This window comes from Coloeus monedula (assembly GCF_965178545.1).
Source record: "Coloeus monedula genome assembly, chromosome: 5".
Taxonomy (NCBI): Eukaryota; Metazoa; Chordata; class Aves; order Passeriformes; family Corvidae; genus Coloeus; species Coloeus monedula.
This window is the reverse complement of record NC_138785.1, coordinates 48,720,207-48,736,443: the sequence shown is the minus strand read 5'-3', so window position 1 is coordinate 48,736,443 and position 16,237 is coordinate 48,720,207. Positions and strand designations below refer to the sequence as shown.

At 42.5% G+C, this 16,237-nt stretch overlaps 1 protein-coding gene across 1 annotated transcript in view; it reads right to left on the bottom strand.

Moving 5' to 3' along the window:
* The window catches only part of FRYL (FRY like transcription coactivator), a 164,199-nt gene extending 152,215 nt beyond the window's left edge, over nt 1-11,984 (bottom strand). Inside the window, exon 1 of the mRNA XM_082282117.1 lies at nt 11,850-11,984. The gene's annotated coding sequence lies outside the window, so the exon portion shown is untranslated. The remainder of the gene's footprint in view (nt 1-11,849) is intronic.
* Between the last annotated feature and the right edge of the window lie 4,253 nt (nt 11,985-16,237).

Genomic DNA, 16,237 nt, shown 5'->3' with positions numbered 1-16,237 from the left:
CCTTCATAAAATTGAAAGAATACCCAGACAGAAGTCCACCCTGGCATATGTTGACTTTAGCTCACTATCTCAAGCAAAACATACATTCACAGGTACATAATCAATTCTGTTTAGAGGCTTCCCTGCTTGCTGCCTTCAAAGCAAACACCTACAAACACATCGTCCTTCTTTGCCTCATCAGATTCAACCTCCCTCTCGTACCACACCACCACCCAACAGCCCAGCTGCTTAAGCAAGGAGATAAAGTTAAGCTGAAAACTGACTTGATCATCCAAGCTTTAGGAAGGTACTGTCAGTTCAGCTGGCAGACTGTTTGGAAAGAGCCCAGAGGGTGGGAAAATCCATGCAATGTACTCGAGTTTTTTGGTACACACTGAGCAATAATGAATTTTATATCGTAGCTCCTGCCCAGAACTTCAAGTAGAACTACAGCTGAATTTGAATACAACCTGAGGTATTCTACAGAATCAATCTGATCAGATTAACTCCGACTACAAGAAAAATAAAGTATCAGTAAAGGTAGCAAAAAGGTCAAAAGTCTCCAACAGATGCCAGTGAAGCTTACAGTAGCTACAGCATATTGTTGGTTCATTGGGCTTCATTTCCTAACCACAGCCGTCAAGTTAAAATATAACTATCCTTTATCAGATTTGAAGTCAAAGGTATCACAGAGGTGCAGTTTCAGTGTTTGGGGTTCACTCCGATGGAAGATGAAAAGTTAAGAAGTAGAACATGAAAAAAAGAAACATAATAAAGTTGAAAGTACAAGAGGTATGCTATCATAAGGTTCAAAAACTAGTTGAAAGAAAACTGATGCTACCTCTAAGCTTTTATATCTAAAAGAATTGAGAACTCCTCTAACAACCTGAATTGGAAAATGCAACTAAAAATCCAGCCAACCTCAAACCTGATCAAGTAACAGCACATGTAACTGTTTATTACATAAACTTTTTTGGGGGGGTGGTGGTATGTTTTAAGAGCATTATTTTCAAGCTGTTGTATTATATTCACAGAGTAGCTGTTAAAATGTTGGCTACTATGCAAGACAGAACTCAACTTTTACCTTTTGAGCAGCAATTAAGATGCTCCAATTCAGCATACTTTTTGCCAATGCTAAGTGTGGGAGAGGTGGTACAGCAGATCACTTCCAAAAACTTCAGGGATGTTGCAGGAAATCAAAGTGTCAGCACGTTCATTTAGAAAGATACGTACAACACACTAAATTAGGGCCTTCTTTATTATTACTGGCCCAAAAGATTTAATTAGATGATACTTCAAAAGAAAGAAATACTAATAGTTTTAGCCAACTGCTAGAAGTAATTGGCGTTTCCATGCTACAAACCCTAACCAGGCTTCAACACACTGTTTGCTTTTACACAGGTAGAATAAAGGCAGAGACAAACTATATGAGTTTTTAAGACATCATTTTAAAAATTACAACAAGAATTTTGAAGTTTAGGGGCAAACATTTACAGAATGGCACTATGGTCACCCAAACTTGTGGCGGGCCTGTAACTTCAGCATTTTCTAGAGCTAAGTAACCTGCTGTCACAAGCACTCCTAAGACAACACACCACCCCCTGTGAGCTCACCTGTCCTCTTGTGAACTTACACCACGCCTTGTACAGGGGGTAGAAGGAAGAAAGCAACATTGTAACTATAAACTAGATTTTATTATACAACATATTGACTATATACAAGACTTCCCTGTTACAGACTAATTACTCATTTTTTCCACTACAGCACTGGGAAATGATACCAGAGGGCTGAAATATTTCCAGTGGCTGACCAGTTCCCTTGTTCTCCCAACCTTTTCCTCAGCAATAGCCTGCACTACTAGACTATACTGAGCTTATGGCTTGCTGTCCTCTCAAATAAGTGATACTGGTGACTGACATCAGAAATAGCAAAAAGAAGAGCTTGAGGGCACCTGAATATTACAGTAGCCACTTTTAAGCTAACTACCTCATAAAATTGGATGCCATAAGAATAAAGAGGGAGAATGAAGTTTCCTTCTTCATACCCAAATATACTCCATTTCCTTACTGAAGCTTGGCACACTGTGTATCAACAGATTTTTAGTAACAACTTGGTTCTTTTGCTTCCTGTAAAAGTTTTAAGCATATTAATAGTATATAACAACAATCAACACCACAAATTTAAAATGGTACATAATGAACTGAGTGTTACTAAATGCTGTCAAGAACACAGTGGTCATGCAGTATTCTCCCAATTTCACCAACCATCTCCTTACTGAAAAAAAGTAAGGTTTTTTTCCACTCCACAATCCACACAACCAGTGAGGCTGGGTGGCTGCTGATCAATTAACTGTGAGGAACCACAAAAGTCGTAAACAGGAAAGACACAGTGTCACGAATACAAAATCCAACCCTTCAGGGGACTTGAGCAGGGAGAACTTCATTAAATACAAATATTTCAATTGGAAGATGCATAGATCATTGGCATGAAATTAATGTAGGTTCAGCTTTTACATAACTGATACGGAAATGAGGTAACACTCACAAGGTATATCAAGATCACCTAAGAGGATTCATGGGAAAAGAAGAAAAAACTGCTTATCTCTGCCATAACAAAACTTTGGAACATATCCAACCACCTGCACTTGAGAACTACATGTGTTTTACTGGTTCAACACTTTTTTCTCCCAAGAATTACAAATAGCTCTCCATTTACAAACTGACAAGGTTCAATTGAAAATTGAACTTCCATTTGCAGTGAAGAAGGATTTGCAAGATAAACTTAGGAGGGGGCTTGGTACTAAATGTGTAATAATTATTTTAAAATGGGTTATTTGAATTCTCTTTTCCTTAGTTAGCATGAAAAGGAACTAAGTGAATCCCAAATCATATCCAGCGGGCCAGGGCCACAAACCCTGCCTGTTCTTTGAATCTTAACTGTTTATCTCTTGGAATCTCATTTCAAAGTATTAGGAGTATGCCAAAATTCAGAATGGATATTTTCATCTAGGCCTACGACCTTTTCAGTTTCTCAGATTATTCTCATTAGAAAAATTGCCTTTACTAGTGCCACAAGACAAGGAACCTACTGCCTTCAGAAACCAGTGATGCAGTTACACCTTCCCGTGGTGCTAATGCCCTCTCATTGCTCCTTTACCCCTGCTATTCTCTGGTTCTTGATTTAGAGGAGTGTTTCCTCAGCTGTAGTACAGAACCAAATATTTTGGGCTCCCCCCAAAAGTGACCTTAGCTATCTTCTATTACACGAACTATAAATTTGAACTAGCAATCCAAGAGAAAGTATTTCTGTGCTGCTTTTCATGAAACTGCAAAATAAGAGTGTTCAATCTGCAAGTGATCTGCAGAGGACCAAGAAAATACAGTTCTTCCCTCTTAGTATCAGAGGTTGTAGGCAATCCAGATGTTCAGACTACCTTAAAGGAATGTTGCTTCTACCAGGCAAACAGGTAAAGCTAAGTCTGTGTAATATGCAGTTATGTCCCCTAGAATTTATCATCATCACCCGTGTGCCTTCTTATTTCATGTGTGCTAGGAAGGGAAAACAGCAGACCCTTATCAAGAGCAACAACCATCATCTTTTCCTCAGATGCACCGCTGCCTGCAACAGTAAAACACAACAGTGCGTCTGGAGTGTTTGCATTCATCTGAACACCCCTGCTCGCCATCATCTATATTAATAAAGTTTCAGCCACAGGAAAAGTGAGAACTTCCATGAGTGTGCAGGGTAGGCAAGGAGCTTTAAACTGTGACCTCTGCACAACCACCACTGTAGCAACAACTGAGAAAATGCAAAAAATGCTAAATGACTTTAGAAACTAAACTCCTTTTTTTCCTTTTTACAAAATAAATTGCAAGCACAGCTAAACTAAAAATGAGCCTATAAGCATGAAACGAAATAAATTAGATCCAAAGAACAGGACCTTATATCACACCTTCAAACTGCTTTTGGCAATTTCCTATTTTTGAAAGTATCTCAAACCAAAACACACAATCCCTTTTTATTCAATCAGCTTTTGGAGATCAGCATCTAGCAGGGTTCAAGCACCTGAAATTAATGAACGATAAAAAATCAACATCTTATGTAGAACATTTTATCCCTTAACAGCCTGTTAAGGCTAAAAATACATTCTCTTTTTTAAAAAGTGCCAAAAACTATAAAACACTGACCAGTTCTGTTACTATATCTATACAAGGAAAAATGTGGAAATTTTTCTTAGTTATGATATAACATTAGGAGGAACCAACATGAACATTATGCACATTAAGTACCAAGGGCTAGACAAATTAAATAAATAAATAACACCTCCCCACTGCCCCGCCCACACTAAAAAAAGCCACACCACTTTACTCCCTTGAACAAAGCAGGAAGCTGCTTTCCCCACTTCCTCCCCTCAAAGCATCTTCAACAGAGATTAAACTCAGGTCCTATATATAAAACACCAGTAGTTCTTCAAGTATGCTGATCTGACAACAATGAAGTAGAACATAAATAATGTATAATATAGCAAGTATAACATCAGTTAGCAGATTTCTTAGGTACTCAAGCAGTTGCAGAAAAACATTTCAATTTATATATTCCAATCTAGTGCAATTATCTCTGGCCTCTGGAAACAGAATACAAACACTGCATAAAAAGCAGTAGTGCTAACTGCTTTTGAACTACAATGATCAGAATGGGGACTTTGTTGTACTTGGAGACCATCTCAACCCATTCTTTTTTCTTAAACAGCATTTAACCTGAAGAGTTCATAGAATCTGTATTTACACAGGGTGAGATATGAACTTGCTGTTTCACTTTTAGAAAAGCTCAAATGAGGCCAGTCTGCATTCTCCAGCATAACAATAAGATAAACACTAAAGTAGCTGAATTATTCTTCTTGTTGCTAGGCACAAAACATTATTAAAGCCCTAGTGATTTCTCTCTCTCCTATGCATTCTAGTCTTCCCATAATAATCACATAGTAGTTTTCAAACAGCCACCTGCTAAATTCAGAATGCCTTGTGTCCCTAACATATGCCAGTTCTTAAACTTGGAACATCTGTATCACTGGAGACACAAAGATTTTATGCCTTTAAACTATGTAAGTTATATGTAAGAGTTATATATACAAGATATGGTTTGAAGGGAACATGCAATAAAAGCTACTTTCAAATTATGGAGACTAGGAAATACTTGAAAACAGAACTATTTATTCTTACTTTAAAAAGGTAAGACAAGAGAACAACAACTTGCACTATGGCATAACATAGAATACACTATGCAGTACCTTCTTTAGATATTCTCACTGGAGATACAAGGCTGGGCTTCAAACTCAATCAAAGCAGTTGCACACAATTTACCTCAGCATCACAAAAAATACAAATATAGTCTGTGCCTAACTGCTGGTTTGTTTACAGATTTTGAATTACAGGCTATAATATCATAGCCTGATCACTACTTACAGGAAGAAAAGTGTTCTTAAATGCTTTTAAATAAGGTTCATTTTTTCCCCTAATACAGCAAAGGCCCAAAACTATACAGAAGTGTTAAAGAAATGTGTAGGTAAAAACTCTCCGTTTCCTGCACCAAAAGCTTGTTCTCTACTTATTTTGTGCTTCTATTTACCCAGCTTTCTGCTCCCACACTTCCTATCCACCACTCTCACCCTCCCCAGCTATTCACCTATCAATTCTGCAAGTAGGTGCATGTAAATATGTATAAATATACACACAAACACATGTATCAACTCCATCTGAAGAAACATTTCTGATCCCCAATTTTGTATGCAATATCTACCACCAAAGTAGTTTCTAAGAGGGTGGCAGTGGTAAGGTCTAAACTGAAGAAACAGAGCAAATGGGGCACGATCTCCATGATTTCTGTGTCAAGAAACAGAAACGGGTTTGCCATATCCAAGTAAAGATGTCAGGGAGACCTCCACATACTGCTACTCCTGCCAAAAATAAGAGCACTCATCTGCAACTCCTTTCTCTTTATGAGCTGATGTGGGGTATCCAGGAGCCCCCTGAGTCACTCCAACAGCCATCATGGGACCAGCAGCTACTCATCACCCAGTCAGCAGTCACAATGCACAGAGCAGTAATTCTTCAGCTTTTCGGATGACATTGGTTTTGGACGATGTCTACAGAGATAGAAATATAAGTATTTTTGCTTACAGCAATTTTTTTTTAACATAATCAGCATTACTGACAGATTAGATTAGTTTAATTAAAAACCATGAAAATTCTGTCAATGTCAAAATGTCCAGCTGCTATGGGCACAACCCCAACAGCTCTTTCTCATTTAGCACAAGAGTAGGAGTGGTGTTGATAAGGACTATTCTCATGAAAGACAGATAAAAATTACTAGGAACACTTCAACTATCTTCCATGCTAATGCCTCTAAAGAGAGTCAGCCTTTGTCCAGGTCTGCTGTTTGTTCCAAGTCCGCTTTAGGGCACGGCATTTACAAAAGAAGATGCTTCTTTACTTTGCACAACTGGACAACACCAGCAGACAAATAAAGTCACTCTTTGCAATATCAACTTCAAATGCAAATTCCTGAGGTCTCATTTTATCATAGCATTCCCAAGCCTTATGGTATAGATATTTCTTCACTTTTAAAAAAAATTAATTATGCTTCTTTTATTCTCTTTTAACAGTCTCTCACATTGAATTACTAGAGGCTTATCTTCTGGATCAAGTACAACAAAACTATCTCTATTTGTAGTTTTTACGCTCTCTCAAGCTCTTATTTTATAAAGATGTCCAACATTATATTCAGTTACTCCAAACAAACAAGTTTAACTGCACAGGGCTGGCAAAACCTACACAATTATTGTCCTTGAGACTACTACAAAAAATGAGCAGTGAAAGTTCCAGCAGCAGGAAGCTTGTGAAAGGCTAAGCAAATGGGATTGCGTATTGCAAGGCAGGTCTTACCCATAACCTCAGAAGGATCTTTCCAGCACACACCGTTTTACTTTGTGCTCTTCTCCACTTTACTTTGTGCTCTACCCCAGCCTATTGCATGCTGCTGGGGTATCTTTGAGTTCCTTGAATACTCTCTGCACAACTATGACTAACACCATGCCCACTGGGACCCAAACTATAGTAGGCCCAAGGACTGTTGGCAAAAGTGATACTTACTAAAGCTGCATTTAACCTACAGCTTCTCTTCCCCCTTAACGTAACATAACTGAGCAGGAATATTTTTTGTTAAAAGTTGCAGTTTATGAAGACAAAGAGAAACCTTGAGAGGACTATGGAAGGAAAACAGGATCCCTAAGGCTTACCAGCAAGATACACCCACCAGAGAATTAAAAAACCTTTATAAAGTCCCACTGGAACCTTCCCTAGAATACTTTATAGAAGTCTGGCCAATGCATGCTAAAAAGACTAACTAATATATGAAGAAGGCAATGATAGCATTTTAGTATGATAAGGTGAACAAGAAATCTCACCCAAACAAGGGAGAGTCTGGTTTATCTGGTTTAGCAAAATTACACTATTACTCTCTAGAAACACACTAAAGATAAGGGGAAACAAACAATAAAAGGAAAGAATTGCTACCTAAGACCAAAAAAAATGTTGGCAACTGCCACTGACAAGCTGCTTTAACATATAACCTGAATATTGCAAATATTCCCCAAGTATCAGTTATTTAATTTTGAAGCAGCCTTCCAATAGTTAGCTGACAAAACACACAAAGCTTGTTTTACTATCATGATCATCTCATCTAACTTCAATTGTAATTAAAAAAAAAAAAAATCAAAGAAGAGAGGGGAAAAAAAGGTCCAAGCCAGGAGTCTTCTCCCATTTTCTGGAAAACAGGGAGTAAGAAGAAAATAGATCACCACACTAATTCCAAAGTGACCAGCTGCACCACTCTAGTGGCATGTCGATAGAGCCAAGCCTACTGCTAGACACTCTTGTCTGCAGCTATTTCAGCTAGCCCAGCCCCAGCTCTTGAAAAGTAAAGCTCTCTTACACCTGTATGGACCAGCTGTCAAAGCAGCAGCTGGAACGATGGAAGAAAGGTCCTCCTGTCACAAGGTCTGTGCAAACTCCATGCAGCTCAGCTTTTGACTATTGTCACTAACCACAAAAAACAATTCATGTTGCTTCTGGCGACAAAGGCAAGAATACCCATGTAAAGAACAAACCAATAAAACCCCAAAGCAACAGCTTCTGGGCACTAAGTCCTTGTACCAGACCAAACATTTAGACATTTCAGAGAACCTCAAACTCAACCTTAGAAGTTTCATTTGGTTTTGTTTTTAATACTTGTTCCTCTTCTATTTTTGCACACAAACAAATCTAGGAAAAACTTAGGGATAAATAAAAAAATCCCTCAAAACTGAAGCATGTCCAGAGCAAATACTGTTGTTCAACGGGATTTTTTTCCTTTTTGATGTCTTCCACTGATGGTATTGGCCACTTGCTGTTTGAGACTGTATTCCGTAATTCTTCCTGGGAGGTGTTCATGTCAGAGGGAATTAGGATTATAATAGATTTGGGGGAGGGGAAGGAAGGAAAGGAAGGACAACACAAGTCTTAGAATAGACAGCTATATGGCAGTTCACAGATACTCAGACAATTAACTGTCAAGCACTGAGGATAAGCAAGCTAAATACCAGAAAGAACTGCTCTTTTAGTCAATATAAAAAGGCAGAAGCAACCCTAGCTGAGTCAGTCTGGCTAACATTTACTACTGGAGTTCATCAGGATTTAGAGCAAGACCAGACAAGAATAACGCTGAATTCTAAAACCTCCTAACATTGCAACACTTCTCCAGCCCACTGTAATTCCTGGGAGGATTACTACAGATACAAAAGTGGTAAAGGTTCAAAGTTATTTGGGTGCGAGCACGCAGGAGCTGTACAAAGCAGCAAACCACAGCGAGGCTCTGTGCTAGGCCAGCTGCCCTCCCACTGACGGATAAGATACATCACATTTTCTACTGGTAAGGGAGGCCAATAACTACAGGTACAAGGTCACAAACCCTGAAACATTATCCTCATTTTTCTCACAGTAACTCACATAACCCACATGTGCATATAGCTCCTTCCTCTGACATTATTTGCACAACACCTATAGTTTCTGTTAAACTAAGGCTTAAATGTAGGCTAAACTGCTAAAAACTCATGGCACTCTAAGCTAGAGGCAGCACATTATAAACCGATGTTCTGTAATATGCAAGACCATTGAAGCAAAAAGTTTGCCTTCATGTCTCCTAAGGAACTCAGACAAAAAAATTAAATTTGTCCTTTGGTCCTTTACGCAATAATGAAGAAGTTTTCACCAGGCAAGATGATGAAGACAACCCCCTGAAATACAAAGCTAGATGTAAAATAGGCAACTCCTGTCTGATGTGGAACACACAGTTTTCCAAGTTGTTTTCCTTGATGCATACCCACTGGAGGGAATTATAATCTTCTTAAGTTCTTAGAAAAAGTAAATACAGACAGCATGATCTCAATTGTATTAGCAAAAACTTTTCAGCATAGCAATTAATTTTATCACCCAAAATTAGAAAGACAAGCATTCACAGTGAAATAAACATATGGGGACCACTCTTGAGCTGTTGAAGCCTAGCAGGATGACTCTGCAAAGCTTTAATACATTAACATGAAAAATGAACAGTTTTAGTTTTTGCCTTAGCCTCTAAAACCTACAACTTCTCTCCCCAAAAGTATTATGCTATTACACGAAAACCACCTATCACCACGCTTCGGTTCACTTAGGCCAGCCAAATAGAAACAGAATTAGTTGAATTTTCCAACTTTACCTTAACTAACCTCACAGAAGAATTAAACAACTTTTCTTTTGAAATGAAGCTCAGCAACAGTGCTCTACAACATCCCAAAGCAACATACCACCACTCTGCTCCAAGGATACCACTTCCAGAGAAGTCAGCACAGGCTTTAACCAAATCAATTTTGGAATATAAATAAGGAGTCATTCACAGTAGCAATTTGCCCAGGGAAGTCGGTTTTCTACTGTCAACAACCACCATCAAGTACCACTAAGGGCCTCTAAAAAACACAGATAAAGCAAGCTTTTGACAGTGAAAATGTTCTCATCTTTAAATACGTGACTTACTAAACCTGCAACACATTTTTTTTTACGGAGTTTTGTTTCCTTCCTGAGATAGTGTCACAAGATAAGAATCAGTGTGGTTTTACAGCACTTGGTCAACGATCTTCCACAAAGATTCTGAAGTATTCGGCACATATCCTCAGCATGACAGTAACAACACAGAAGCAAAGCAACTGAAACAGGCTACTGATGAAACGTCACGTTGAGGAAATACTTAAGAAACGACAGTCAATTTCACTCTTTGCTCAACCCTCAATCAGCAAATCACCTTCTTTCTCGAAGTACTCTATATACTCCATGAAGTCTGCAGCAGGGAGATATGCAGTGCACAAAGGAGCAAAGAACTCATTCTCTGGTTTAGTATATTTCTTTCCTAATGTCCATTTCAGATCTGTAATTCTGAAGGAAATCTCTCTACCTCATCTCCAGATTGCCTTCAAGACCGTATTAGCAAATCGCTTTTGCAACTCCCTCAGTATGAGTGACCACCAAAATATTTGAGATTTGTTGGGTTTTCAAGGGTTTTTTTAAGTTTTCCATCTGATTCTTTAGGATGTTTTAGCTAGAGCTACCCTGATTGCCAGACAGTGATTTCTGGTCAAGAAACAAACCGAACCGCCCACTGAGCAGCAAAAATTATCACATTACCAAAGTACTAGAAACATACACATGAAAGTGGAGAGGATAAAATTAATTAAGCCCCTACAATACTTACAGCCACACAAGCACGCCTATCTGAGACTGTAAAAACTGTAGAAGCCAAACTTGCTCCTAAGAGCACCTCAGAGCGACTCCATCAGCGAGACGCTGCACACTAAGCGAAGGGCGCGCACACACGTCCCCTAGTTTGCCGCTCAGGTCGCCCAAGTTTCACCCGAAGGCGGGGGAGCGGGCCAGCTGCGCGGAGGGCGGCGCGGGCGGCCGGGGGCGGCGCTGCTCACCCGCACCGCCCTCCCCACCAGGAGCCGGGACACGCGTTTCTCCGCCGGAGCCCCCGGGCACCCCCAGGCGGGGCGGGGCCGGGAACAAAGCCCGGCTCCGTGCCACCCTCCCGCTCCGTCCCGCCATTCCCGGCCGGCCTGGCCCGCTCCCAGCCCCGCCATCCCCCGCGGTGGTGGCTGCCCGGCGGCTGCGCGGCCCCGGTGCCGCGGGGGGCGGCCGGAGCCGGCCGGACGGGTGCGGGCGTGGGGCGGGACGAGCCCGGCGGCAGCCGCCGCCACTTCACGCTCGGCCCGCAGGGCTGTGCGAGCACCGCTCCCACCCCGGGAGCTCCGGGGGCCGCCGGCTAGGAAGCTGAGAAGGCTGGGCAGGCACGGGTGGGGCCGCGGCCAGGGAGGAAGGGGCGGAAGAGGGCGCGAGGCGACGGAACGCGGGCCGCGAAGGGGATCGGGGCAGGCTCCGTCTCCCCCGGGCAGGAGGTCCGGAGCCCAGGTGGGGGCCGGCCGGGCGGCGCCAAGCGCACGCAGCACTGCCGATCCCTGCTCCGTCTCCGCCCTACTCGTGCCCCCGCAGCGACGGCGGGCAGGGCCGCCCGGCCACACGCTGCCCTCCCTCTCGTCCCTCCCCTCCCCGCCGTAAACAAAGCGGCGAGGGCCAGGGCCGGGGCCGGGCCAGCGCCGGGGGCCGTATAGCACAACCCGCAGGCTCTGTTCCCGTCGGGGCAAGGCGCCCCCTCCTCCCTCCGATCAGCCACGACCGGATCCCGGCTCCGCCGCCGCTTCACCTCTGCCGCCGGTGGAAGCTGCCGCAGCCCCAGACGCCGCCGCCTACCTCAGCGCGGCTGCGGTTCCCCCCACACTTCAGAGCGACCCTGGTGGGAGCCGGTGAGCGACACACGACACCGGCATCCCTCGCCGGCTTTATCCCAACGCCGCCTCTCCCCTCCGGTACCTCGACGTCCCGGCGCGGCGCTCCCGCCCCCCCCCCCCGCCGCCCCATTGGCACGCACCGCCCCGCCCGGCCCCGGCGCTCACTGGGGCAGGCGCGCAGCACTCACACGGCCCCGCCCCCGCACTCCCTCCCCGTTGGCTCCCGAGCGTCCCGCCCGCCCCCGAGGCACCGCCTCTCCACACTCCGGCCAATCGCGAGGCGGCGAGGGGCGAGCCGAGCCCCCGATTGGCGGCGCCTGCCCGCTTCCCGTTGCTGTGATAGGCTGGGGCGGTGGCCGGTCCCGCCCCCTGGGCTGCTTCGGGCGCCGCTCCCTCCGAGCCGCTCGGCTCCCGCCCGGGCAGCGCCCCGGCCCCCGGCGGCTCCGAGCAGCCCTGCACCGGGCCTGCCCGGCGGGGGCGCGGCCCTAGGGAAGCCTCCGTGCCCCCGGCGAGAGCAGGACCGATCGCTGCCGTTAGGAAGGCCGGTATCACCAAGGTAGCCGGGAATAAAACGGCTTTATGGGTACGCAGCAGTGTGGCTGGGGAAAGTCAAGGAAATGTCCTGGCTACTGAGGCGCTGAGGCCGCGCAGAGGTCCCGCCGCGCCGTGCCCGTGCCGTCAGAGCGCTCCTTTCGCCCGTAGGAAGCAGTCGGAAAATCCGCCCTTCCCCCAAGCGAATAAGGGCAAATACTTGTGTCTCGGCCAGCTCCACAAATGCTGAGATACCGCCTTTTTGCCAGGAATTACTCGCGTTGTTCTACCAACGCAAACCACCGGGCTTCCCCCGCAGAAGCAGCCTGGCTCCCAGGAAGCCTGCGGGGCAGGGAAGGGAAGGCTGCCGCCACCCTTGCATGGCATATAAAGCACTTGGACTGCTCTGGCCATTGGAACTTCACTTTGATTTCGTGTAGTTCCCACAGGGGCCAAGCTGCGAGGTTTATCGTAATGCACTGGCAGCGAGGAGGAGTAATGAGATAACTCACAACATCATCCTCAGTTGAGCTGGTACGGGGGCTGTCCAGGATTTCACTAATACAACAGGTCTGGTGGCTAGAAGTAACAATGTATTTCTAAACAACGCAAAGACCTGGGAGCCAATGTAATAGAAACAGTACCAACATTAACGTTCTAACTGGTTAGAAAGTAACTGTATCTTCTGTTAAAGTGCCTCAAAGCTTCCAGGCTTTAAAAGAAAACAGAGGGGGGGAAGAAAGAAAAACAAATACACATGAAGTCTGATAAAATAACACAAGATTTGCAAAACACTATTAGAAAGAATCCTGAAGTCACCATTTTCCCACTGTTGAACATAAGCCTGTCATGCATGTACTGTATTATAATAGGCATATCCAACAAAACCAGAACTGAGTGACAAGCACAAAGAACAAATGCACCAGTAAAACAACAAATGCAGCAGCACAACAGTTGTAACAATTTCTATTAGAAGTTCAAAGTTCTGTAACACACTTTGTATTATTATAATGTATTTGGAGTAAAAGCCCCTCCATGCTCAATGACTTATGTCCATGTGCTGCATACCCTTAAGACAGATGGAAGCCCACCAACTTGCAGAAACCAGTAAGAAAAGAAAGCAGGAGAGGAAAAAAATAATGGTATCCTGGTAGCTGAGGTTAACTCTTCCCTATAGACTTTTTGGAGTGGAGTACTTTTTATTGTATTTTAACAATTGTACCACAGTCTGAATGCTGGGTGATAGAGCACCTAACAAGAAAAACAGGATTCATTGCTACTGGTGTTGTGCATCATTTCCGACAATTGATTGAAGCAAAGTACGCCACAAGTTGTTTCTGATTTTGAATTATCCTGAGTTAGGAGCTCAGTGATCTTCCCAATAAATGCATGTAACTGAGACAAGAGCAGCAGAACCTCACCACCAATGAAAATCAGACCACTGGTATTTAACTCTGAGCACCTGAACTTTACAGGATGTACAATCACACTACTTTCAGAACCCAAATGCTCCTTTACCTGCCAGCTTTCCAAAATAGCTCTAAAGATTAGTTAACATGTAAAGTAATTTTCAAAATACATTACAGTACCAGTTAATATTAATAGCAATTATTATCTATGTGGGTAAAGTCCTTACTAATTGAGGCTTTGACTATCAGCTCCTCAAAGACACCCACTCTTGGTTCTTGCTGATGTGCCATAATGCTTCAGGCAAATAACTGATTCTTTGTTTGCCACCAGTTGTAGTAGTTACAACAATGCTTTTTTTTTTTTTTTTTTTTTTTTTTAATGAGGCACTGTTATTTCCTCATTAGGGAGAGATTTTTCCAAATACAGTCCTGTTAACTCTTGGCAGCCACGAGAACCTCTCAGCTCTTGCATTTTACTGTATTGTCCAGAGCATCAAGCAAAAAACAATAGAAAAAAAAATCACCGTTCACATTGTTCTATGTACTTAAGCACATGAACTTCCAGCACTTGTTTTGGAGACTTTCCTTACCAGCTCAGCATTTACCCCAACTCTTTCATATATCTAATGGTTTTAGTTATGTCTTACACAGTACTGTAAATCTTAACTTATTTTTTAGGCTACCTCTTTGTTTTGTAGTCGATTTGTATAAAACCTGTCACTGACTGTTAACTAGGGGATGAAAAAGAATTTATCAGAAAGTTAAACTTTTAAACCACTTGACAGACTGCATAGAACTCACCCTAATAATTTTTCGAGCTCCACCTTCAAGAGTTCTAAATATTCACCAGTTACTTTGTTTTGCAAAGGACTGCAATTAGGAGCCATGTAATTTTCACACCTTCCAACTTCTTGTTAATATAAGTAATCAGTTCGTTTTAAGAAAATCTCATCATTTGAAAGTTTTCATTTTTCCTTGGAGGCATTTCCTTCACGAGAAATAACTCCCATATTCTAACGGTTAATTATCAAGTTTTTGTATTACAGTATTTTGAATTTCAAATATATTCTTCATTCTTACATGATACTAAGTCATAAAAGAGAAAAAGTTTAGAGACATAGATACATGAGTTGCAATACTTCTAAAAATAATTTTGACTCCTAAAGCAGTCCAAAAATATATAACTTTATGCTATTACAAATAATCTATCATTTTTGTGTTTAAAACCACACAGAACAGCAATTATAAAACAACTGCTGAAGCATCAAACCACCACTGTGCCTGTTGTTAAAACAAACAGTTCAAGATCCCTGAGAGTTCTTCTTTTAAGAACTACTCTAGAGCATAGATTTATAAACAAAAAATGGCATATTGTATAATGGCGCCTGTTAAAGCAGAAAGTAGAGAAAATAGTATTCAAGAAAGGAGTTAAATGTCCAGCCTGAAGCCTTGCAAGAGAAGAACATTTTATGTTTATCAGGAGGACTTGTTGATGCCACATTGATTATAGACTGAAGTTCTCATAGTTGCATGAAAGATAGCATGAGTATAAAGGAAGTTGTAAAAATAGACCAGAGGGTCAGAAGGGTGTCCTTGTTGATATTTCTTTCTATGGATGAACTTCAAAAACAGGTCTTGAGTACAGAGAATGAAGTGCCAAGGATGTAGATATGCCCTACCATCTATGCTGCATATGGCCCTAGAACTGAAGATCTAAGCCAACAAATGGATGTATGGTGAAAGGTGAAACCTTTAAGCATCGCACAAGCAGGCTGTTCTAGGTAAGATTTTTGAATGGATGGTGAACGCACCAGTTTGCTGCATGATTTTAATTATTTTTGTCCCATTAGAAGTCTAAGAGACTTGGAGACAGTGAAGTGAGATAGTGGAAAGGGTAACTATTAATTTTACAATAGAGAAGCAAAACAGCACCTCAGAGTCATTATTTTCTACAATGAAGGAGACTGATTGCCATTTCCTCCCAACTGAAGCTCCGTGTTTAGAGGAGGTGCAGTTGATAAGCATGTCCTACTCCCCAAAAGTTCAAGCTTTAAAAACCCATTGTATTCTTTGCCTAGAATGTACTGAAAGATAAGGGGGAAAAAGCATGAAATAAGTTGTCTTAATAAATGTGCTAAAGTTCCATAAACAAAACATTCTTGAGCTGATGAGGCCAAAATCTTCTGCCTTCCAACTAATAATGCACATCAGGGGACGGTCATGTATTGAAGAGTGTTTCATTAGCATGGGCCCAGGGGACAAGCAGAGATAAAGACTGCCTGATAACACCAATTACTTCCAATCTCATGCAAATTACAAATGCATTCACTGTATGATGAGAGCTATGAATTAAAGAACCCCACTATACATACTTCCTGGTTCTATCCACCCATCCTCTTTCATTAATCCA